This window comes from Balearica regulorum, chromosome 5 (assembly GCF_011004875.1).
Source record: "Balearica regulorum gibbericeps isolate bBalReg1 chromosome 5, bBalReg1.pri, whole genome shotgun sequence".
Lineage (NCBI taxonomy): Eukaryota > Metazoa > Chordata > Aves > Gruiformes > Gruidae > Balearica > Balearica regulorum.
The window spans coordinates 7752813-7762740 of NC_046188.1; the positions used below are offsets into that span (position 1 = coordinate 7752813).

General features: G+C 40.9%; 1 long non-coding RNA gene across 1 annotated transcript; it reads right to left on the bottom strand.

Annotated features, from left to right (window-relative positions):
• Positions 1 to 3509: 3509 nt before the first annotated feature.
• On the bottom strand, positions 3510 to 7836 carry LOC142601896 (uncharacterized). Its single transcript, XR_012835469.1, has 3 exons — positions 7699 to 7836; positions 6871 to 7016; positions 3510 to 5503 (listed from the first exon to the last, which is right to left on the bottom strand). It is a non-coding gene; the product is annotated as an uncharacterized LOC142601896 (long non-coding RNA).
• Positions 7837 to 9928: the final 2092 nt, after the last annotated feature.

Here is a 9928-nt window from a genome sequence, read left to right on the forward strand (position 1 = left end):
TAATTTTATATACATATATATATACACACACACACACGTGATGCACAAATGCAACTGCTTGCCACATGGGGAAAAAACCCAATGATAGTCTGTTTCCAAGCAGTGATCCCACCTCCCAGCTAGCTTCCCCAGGTCTATGTGGAGCATGATGGTATATGGTATGGAATATCCCTTTGGCCAGTTTAGGTCAGTGTCCTGGCTTGCTCTCCCAGCTTCTTGTGCACCTGGCAAGGTGTAGGACTTAGTGTAAGCCCTTGACTTAGTGTAAGCAGTACAAGTACCTAGCCACAACTAAAATCATCAGTGTGTTATCAACATTATTCTCATCCTAAATCCAAATCACAGCACTATACCAGCTATTAGAAAGAAAATTAACTCTATCTCAGCCAAAACTGGGACAGTGTTTTTGTCAAATTATGAAAGACAAGTGACCAGTAAGTGACCTTTAGCTCAAGGTGTCAGGCACTCATCAGGTTTTCGTCTTTAAGCCACAATTCAGGGGAGCACTGAATACAAAAGAATATTCTTTGTGAAATCTGTTTGAGAAAACACTGAGAAAAACATTGAACTATGTTTGTTATGATTCAGTCTGGCATATCGTTGAAGTAATAACATTCCCCCAAGAAGGCAGAAATTGGCATGCAGATCTGCCTGTTGTCTGACTCCCTGGCACTGAACAAATGAGTCTTTGTCCTCTTTGCTCTTCTTCTGACCTTACAGCTCTTAGGTTCTTGGCTACAGAAGGACTTCAGTTTTTAATTCGTGTACTGCTGCAGAGAAGACAGAAATCAGGATGGGCATGTCAGCTGTGAAGTGCAGAAGGCTTCAACCTGAATTTTGATTTCCCTAATGTCCTTTTCCATAGTCCCAAGATACAGACCTATGTTCAAGAGTGTGGCAGTTTGATATATGTCCTCTTGACTTCAGCAACGGTTGACTTTTTTAAGTATCACTTATTCAGCATACTGAAGTGTGAATCCTTGTGCAATGTGTAACTAAGTAGTGTGAATTTTATTTTTTGAACAGTTTTGGGTTCTTTTTACTGCAGACCTTGACATCATGCCTGTGTCCTTTTGGGTTCTGGCCTCAAAATGCTAGAGCTCTGACTGATGCAGTGCTTTAGTTCAGCTAGGACATTTCTGAGGCTTTTCAAAAGGTGACTTGGGTTGTCTCTGAAATGTTCTTCCTCATTTTTCTGCTAGAACTCTAAAGAAAAAAAACATATATTTTGTTAAAGATACCTAATCTTGATTGAAAGACCTCAAATGAAAGTGGGTAATGCCTGGCATACTTTACCTTGGGCTGTACTTAAACTCACCTGACATTTTACTCTTTCTCTTTGCCTTTATATATTCTAGCTTCAGCTTGCAGTCCTTGAATCTTGTGATGCTTCTCTGTTCCAGTCATGCACTAAACTGTATCTGAAATATTGCCCCCAGTAATGTTACGATAGGTGCAAAGTGCCAGTCTTCTAAAGCAGATGCTATGTAATGTGGTAAAACACAACAAATATTTATTAAAAAGAAAAAGATGTACGTGTGTACCTCACTGTCTGATTCGAACATCCAGATGATAAAAGGAATCAGCACAATGAGGATGCTGTTTCGTTCCTCCATTCCTGTTCTTCAATAATCTGAGAATTTGAAAGCTATAAATATGCAATGAAATATTTTTCCCAGTTCTTTTTATATCACAATGCACAATAAGAAAAGAGACTTTAGATGAGGTATTTTAATATTAGACCTTTTTCAATTGTTGACAGCAACAATAAGCTACAAAACCTGAGCATGAGGCAGCTTCTAAATAATTACTAGGCACAACCTTGTCAATGCTATATTAAAGCATTATTAAAGTTAGGGGAATAAAATCAGCAACAGCTGTTTATCAGCTTGCTTATTTATCTGGAACAAGTTGGAGCAGACTGGTAAGAGGTTTTCAAAGCATATGAGAAAATGCTATAGTTCTTTCTTTGGGTAGATTGTCCTTAGCGCTATTGCTTCAGCAGAATTTAGCAAATCTTTCCCTTCTCTTCTATGTGTCTTTGTCCCACATACACAAGCAGAATGGGGCAAGCTTGCAAAACCTGCGGGAAAGATGCTTTCTGGTGGGACGTGATTCTGCAAGCTTTAAAATGCCAGCTTTCTGCAAGTGTTACTGCTCTTCAAAATAAATAAATTTGGCTAGTGATTTGACTGCAGGAATCCAGACCATAATGGATGTGGAAACAAAGAATGCTCACCCGGAGAGTCAGGCAATACGAGGGGAAAAGGTTCCGTGGTATTTTGAAGCATTTCCTATCCTGTGAAGAAAACTCTACTTATTTAGGTTTAGAAATCAAAGGCACATTTAATATACCTGAATATGTAAATCAAGCAATCCAAAGCTGAAGTACAGGGGACAGAATTACATGCAATGTGTGGTAGAAATTAAGTACTTCAGTATATCTTCTATACTTTTTTTTCCATTTTGCCCAAAAAAGTTGTGCTAAATAATCCTTTGAGTGACAGAAATGATACCTTTCAGTTCACATATGCATTTTAGTTAGTAAAAAGTCCTGCTAAATACAGCACAGAAACGTGCATCTGGTGTCACAAATCTACAGTGCTTAACAGGAAACTGAAAATGTGATGCAGTTAACTTCTCTGCAGAGCAAAAGAGTAGAGTAAGATGAACTGTGTAGTTGTGTTGAGGATGTCCCTCCTTCACGGGAGGATGATGGAGATAGCTGTGTCGAAGTATGGTTCCCCTTGAAATAGTGCTTCCTGCAGCTTGCTTGTTCGGTGTGTACGCATGGTTTCTCTGAACAAACAGGCTTTTTGCAAAAAGTCAAATGTAGTATGGCCAAACTCAGATGTTTCAGTGGTGTTTCTGGATATGGCATAGCTACAGCGTAGAGCAAAATCTGACCAAAGTGGCACAAGAAGTCCCCAAGAAGACTGACCCCATTTTTTTCTAAGCTTTTTTTGGCAATGTAGCATGGGCCACGACGGGCCATCCTTACTTGAATGTATTTTTAGACCCTGCATTATGGGCACAAATGGGCTGGAAACTCTGTTTAAATATATGAAAAAAATTTTACTTTGATTGTCAAGGAGAGAAACAGGTTGCCTACGGAGGTTGTGAAGTCTCCATCCTTGGAGCTATTCAAAACCTAACTGGACACAGACCTGAGCAATCTGGACTCCCCTGGCCATGCTTTGAGCAGGGGGCTTTGACTAGACCATCTCCAGAGGTCCCTTCCAGCCTCAGCCATTCTGTGATCAGAAACTTTCCCAGATGGGGAACGGCCAGTCTGCCCTGTGTGCTGTTACCAGCCTGATGCCCTGTGAGTGAGGAAAGGTGGAGTCAGATGAACACCATGTGCACAGATAACTTGCAAAATTATGTGTATTAAGCACTTTTTCTGCCAGAAACTTCAGTGTCTGTCCTTTAACTAGCACCGTTGAATCCTGTGTCCCACTTCCCAGTATGTTCTGTCCCTTACAAAAGCCTGATCCAAAACCAGCTGAAGTGCCTGCGTTGTTCCCCGCTGACTTTGGCAGACAGGGCTTCAGTTCCTAATCTAGCTTTGTTCTCTGCTGATGGCAACTCTGGATGGTGAAGAGGAGGCTTTTTCCTGATTAATGACTGAGTCCCATGCTGCTGCCTGGGCTATTCTAGGACAGGGTCTGATGTAAACTGCTGTTCTTGGTCTCTCTAAAGGAAGAACCTGAAACTCCCCAGTTTTGAGACAGCTGGTGGTACTGCTGGGGATACACACATTAATCAACCTCCAAAATTATTTGTCTGCAGAAACTACTGCTGTGCTGTCACTCCATGCAGCCCCCCACCGCATGTGCGCACACACACACGCACACTTCCCTGCCAGTCCATCCTCTCTGACTGGCAGCTATTTTTGCAAAGCTGCCTTCTGTTTTGTCTCCTGCTTTCCTGTCTTTGCTCACACGCGTCTCTCACTGATGCCATCTCTCCCTTTCACAAGCAGGGAGCTCTTCTCCCACTTCAAGCTGCTTTGCTGTTCAACCCACTCCACCATTTTCACCATCACGGGCAGTGCCCTGAGAGCTCTTTGCCCTTTCATTTCAAAGGACAGACTTCCAGTTTACGCTATCGCCAGACTATTTCTTTTAATACCTAACCATGTGCCATATGCCTTTCCTTTCCAAGAGAGACTTATTTTGCAGCAGCCTTTGTCTTACAGACACCTGCAAACTCTTTATTGATTTGCCTTGTCAGCTTTCCCTGCTCAGTCTCCGCACTGTCAGGGTCTCTGGCTCTGTTTACTTCCTGCAGCTTTTCTCTTCTCCTTGCATAAAGGTGCAGGCAGATATACCTGTGAGGCCTCTATTGTGAGCAAAAATGGACTTCCAATGTGGGCAGAAGCATAAATAACTTCCTTGTGGTCTTGTCCAAAAATTAAATTTAAACGAAGCCCTTTTATCTGTCTGCACCTACAGAAAGTGCAAAAGGTTCCATTACTGTGTCGTCTATAGCTTTATAAATAGACTGTTCCTTTCCTTTCCCTGCTATCTCATTGCAGCTGAATGAATGCTGTCCAGGGTTATTTAGTGCCCCTGCCCCCTTGGTAGACATGGCATTAAAAAGAAAACAAGAAAGAAAAAGGGTTTGATGTAAAATGACCATTTGCTTCAAAAGAGCATTGATTGAATAATAGATCAAGCTTCACTTTGGTGCAGTGTTTTTAATGAAAGATGTGCCTTTGCCCACATGCTTCTGCTCAGCATTAACTTGAGAGAGTGAGATGTATTGAGTATTCTCTCTAATTTAATAATCAGTGGTTAATTCTCCTCTGGCGTCTTCTGATCCTTTTGGTAGCAGTCATTGGCCAGTAAAAATACGAAGGTGAGACTTAAATTGATCTCAAGCCTCTAAAGCTTTGATCAGTAGACTAGGTTGGTTTTCTTTGGCATAAACTTACAGGTGTTGGTGTTCAGATTCTGAGCTAGAGTGAAATAGGAAGTGCTCCTGCAATCGCTGCAGCAACACCGGCTTTTTCTGGTGTCACAGCTGATCCCTGTTTAGGGATAGGGCTGATTCAGTCACACTGAAGTTTTAACACCTAGACTGTCTCATGCTTTCTCGTGGTTTAAAATAAAGAATTTGGAATTATGCGTCTTTGATCCCAGTCTCATGTCATCACAGGTGAGGTACTACTCTTCTCCAGTCCCCCTTGCATTTCAGAAGTGCTGCTCCTCTTGTCCACGCAGTGTGCCAGATTTAGCTTTTTCTTCTAGTTCCTGTTCCATGGAAAATTCCTCCTTTCATCCTCCACATGATACTTGCTGAAATTCTCATACCCCCATCACATCACGACATCCTCTTCTGCGTGGCACTGTGGGTTCTGCTGCTTCAGCTCATCTCCCAGCTGAACTGGGTCAAAGCCAGTTGACCTTCTCAGTCTGCAGACTGACACTGGTGATTGCTCTAAAGTGAAATTGCACTTCCACGGGCTAATTTCATGCTAAACTTCACACAGGCTTTTCTGAAAGTAAAAAATAAGATCATTTGTAACTTGTACGGTGTTGATTTGCTACGTGTTAGCCTTGACTTTATCAACATTCAACCCAAAGACATTGGGGACAATTGTTTTTACCTATGCAAGAAGGGAAAGGATAATTTCAGATTTTCATCTGGCTGAGTAAAACCAACCCCTGTTCTTCACAGAGAAAAAAACCCCAAACCCAACCTTTATGTTTTTGCAGTTTTCAGGTATTAATCTTCTGTACATGGTGAGACTCAAGGTTTTAGAACCTAAGGTCAGGTTTAGTTCTGCTCTCAGTTGCTCTTCATGGAAACTTTGCCATTTACACGAATGGCAATAAAATCAGGGCGTAACTACTAGCATAAACAGTAAGGCCACTATTGCTTTAGTCCAAATTCAAATTGCTTGCTGATAATTTAAGCAATAAACTGGCTTTGATAAATTCCTTTCCCAACATTATTTTATCATCGTAATTATTTGCTGTTCTACTTTGAATGTGCAAATTATCTCATACAGTTATATTTACATATGCAATAAAAACTGGGTACATGATCTATTGTCCTGCCAACAGTAAAATAAATAAAACAGTTCGTGAAAGATTATTCCTGACGTTTTGGCAGAGCTGTAACAAATAAATAAATAATTACTTAGATGATAGATTCTTAGAAGGGATAAGTATGAAACAAGTTTGAGATGCAACACTTAGCATATGCACTGCTGTAGAAGTTTTGTCTGAAGTCTAATTCTAAAGCCATATTCAGATTAGAAATGGAATTGCAATAGATTTCTCATTTTGAAACGTGCTGATGAAATATTCCTCTGTAAAAGGAATGTAGTCTTTGAGTTTGAGCATTTGTAGTTTAGACAATAAACATGTCTAAAAGACAGCGGATGAAGGTACATCAATCACGTTTTATGATTATGATAGCAACATGGCAAAGAAGTAATGTACCAAGTGAGTGCTGAAATTGATGGCTGTACCCTCTATAGATTATAAAGAATAAAGGCTGCTGAGATGTATATATTTTCAGTATTGTTGGCAAATTACTCAGATGTTTTTGATACAAATATTACAAAATCAGATGTAGAATTATTGACATGCATTTTTATTTCCAAGAATGTGTAAAAAATGCTGATTGAGAGGGACCACCAATCACATGCAGAATAGAAATCCACACAAAGACATATTTCAGCAAATAGGTCTGAGAGTGTGCTCTTGTGGTTTCTAAAATCTTCTAATTAATTTTCTGCATTTACTGATAAACCAAACCTTTTGGTTTAAAATATTTTTAATGAAAGTAGTAAAGTATCTGAGAGTCTCATGTAAACATATTTAGGTAAAAGTTAGCAAAAGAAATTTGACTTACTTTTCATTTTGTAGTTGACCTGTGAACCTCTACATCACCTTCTAGATTTGGTGACAAATCAGTACACTGTATGTACTGAAAAATAAATAATTCATGAGCAGCCTTCACCCTGACAGAAGTTGAGAAAGACTGTTGCAAAAATGTAACTGTAAAAAAAAGAGAAAAAATCATGGTGGAAGTGATTTGTGAAATGGAAATGGGTCAACAATGTCAAATTACTGATTTCTTCTGAATGACTCACCTAGCTGTAGCACTTACAGTGGTGTACAGTCAGCAACAAGGAATCAGGACAATAACTATGGATTTCCTTCCTCCTTCCTTCACATTGGGGTAAAATACAAACTATCCAAAGTACTGCTAGGACAGGGTATATCTTAATTTCTCTCCTAGGTTTGTCCATCCTCTCTCTAGTCCCCCAAAATCTAGTGGCAGCTTTTCATGTTAGCAATATCTTTTCTATCGCTTTATATTCTCAATTTTTCTTACCCAAGCAGAGTCAGGCTTGATCCCTGCAGTAGTGTAAGCCTTGTGTGAAAAATTGTGGTTACCCCGCAAAGCTCTATTGAAATAGGTCATGCATCTCCTCACTGAGTTAGTAGGTATTGCATGCCTGTGGTCAGCATGTTCCTGAAGACATCATAGACATTCAGGAGGTGGTAAAACCATGACCATAAAAAAATCTTTCTGCAAGACTCTAGATGTTGTCTCAAACAGGCTTTAGGTGACCCACTGGGTAGCCAGGAGCCTGTCAATACATCCAGGAGCAACCAAATCACACCTCACCTTCACAACTGGTGGGACCTTATTCTCAGCTCAGAAATCACGTACCTGAATTAGTGGGAGTCCTGCCTGGTCTGGGAAGTCCAGCTGAGACATGCGACTTGTTAGTGCCATTGTAGTAATTTCCTACAGTCTTTACATTGCTTCCATCCCAGAGCTGCCTTGTGGCCCAGTGGTTCGAAGGGTGAGGAGATCTTGCCAGTGACACACTGTGCTCTTCTGTCTCAATATGCCTTGAGACTTGCATCAGTATGTTCCCTCTGAGACTTCTGTTTGATGCAAACCTTCCCTCTCTCTGTTAAACTTGTGGTGTGTTTTGTGTGGGGAGCCTGTCATGTCCTGAAGGAGTCTGCATTTCAATGATGTGGGTGATTCTTGGGCACCTGAAATATTTGTTGGGTATGGGTTTTTTCAGTGCTTGTTCTTCTGTAAGTGTCTTTTGTTCTTTCAGGATAGGAAGCCTTACTCTATAATAAGTCAAGGTTTGTTTATTTTGCTGAAGAAATATTAAAGAAGGTAAAGACCCCTTGGGTTGAAGAGGAAAGGACTAGACATGACCCTAACCTAGTACATATGCAATAGCTGATCAGTTTGTCTGTAAGAAATCAACACAGACTGATTGCACTTCTTACATAGAGAAATGAGCAAAAGCAGGGCAGAATTATTGAAAGCAGCAAACCCCGAGTTGTTTATCAGGTGAATCAATTCAATAGGGAGCTGCAGCTAGAAATTCAACATGTTTTTTTAAGCCCATCTTTGCATGTAGATTGCTGCACTTTAATGTCTTCTTCCATCCTGCAATACTTAAAAAATTACTTTAAATTTCTTGTAAATCAGCACTAATAACAGCCATTGAAGTACTCTTTGCCAGCCTCCTTGTACAGTACTGAAAGTAATCAAGTCTGTGTAAAAGTAATATGCGTGGAATGCAACGTTCCCTTGGGGAATAATTTGCCTTCCCATATTGCCTTGCCCATACCCTTCAGGTATACTTTCCTTAGCTGTGATTGCTTTGCAAATAGGGATATTGGCTTTCACATTGCTACTTAAATGCTGCTGTGTAGTATATGCCTGGGGTGGCGGTTCTTCCAGATTTTGGTCTGCAAGACTACTACAGCACTGAGGCAAGCTATTGGAATAAGTCCTTCTGGCCTGTACCTGCGTTGGAAAATTGGGAAAAGGGTAGAGAATATGAACTGTTTGCATAGGTTGCTCTTTTACCTTGCACATGAGGTGTGCAGGGATGTCTGGTTTAGTTTAGAAATGCATTTGCTATTGGCAGAGCTATTTGCACCAGACTTGCTCTGGTTTGCTTCTGGAAGGTATCCTTGAGAGTCATACACCTTTCCATAAATATGCAGGCACCTTTCCAGACATAAGAATGGGCAGAACAGATAGAGGTGACCTGCACTGGGTGTACTTGTAAATGCTTTTGCTTTCTGTGTAAGGTGTTAAGAGGTCTGTCTGTCTAGAAGCTTCTGTGGTCCTCATTTGCCTGGTAGCACCTTGTAGTCTTCACTGGACTTCACTCTTGCTAAGTTCTGCAAGGAAGAGAAGTGGAGTGATTATATTCATTTACAACCAGGGAAGCCGAGTTCACTGTCAGATCCAAATAATTTATGTGAGGTTGTGCAGGCCATCCACAGCTGAACTGTGATTTGAACTAGTCTCCAACATTGTCTGGCTCTCTTGACACAAATGAAAGTCTTTCACAGTTCTTGTCAGGAGTCTTTTCTAATGCAGAGAACAGAGCTACTATGCTGAAGACTCTTCTGGACTACCCACATCTGTTTCCAGGTGTGCATGGTCTTTGGCTGTAGGAGTACAGAGCACAGCTTCTATCTGCCACCTCTGTTCTCCACTCTCCCTGCTTTTGAATGGGTGAGCCTTGAGCAGAGATAGGTGAATTCTTTGGCTGCTTTTTCTCAGTGTGGGAATCAGTGATGGTCTGTGCATGAACATGGGGAAAACCTGGAGTCAGGTGATGACTCCCAGAAACAATGTGTTTTCTGGCCCATTTCTGAAGGGATGGAACCTGAGGATGTTTCTCACACAGGGCTTGTGACCAAATCACAGGATATCCCAGAGTTACTCCTCTGCCTAACCTTTTATCAAGTGTCCTGGAGTCGGACTGTATAGAATAGCAGGATTAGTTCTTGATAGCTGTTTCACTTAGCAAAACTGAAGCATGTGTTACCCTGAGAATATGACTAATAATACTTGTTGTAAAGGCAGGAGAGGAAAGTCTCAGTCCCTGCACTGAAGCAATGATAGTAGG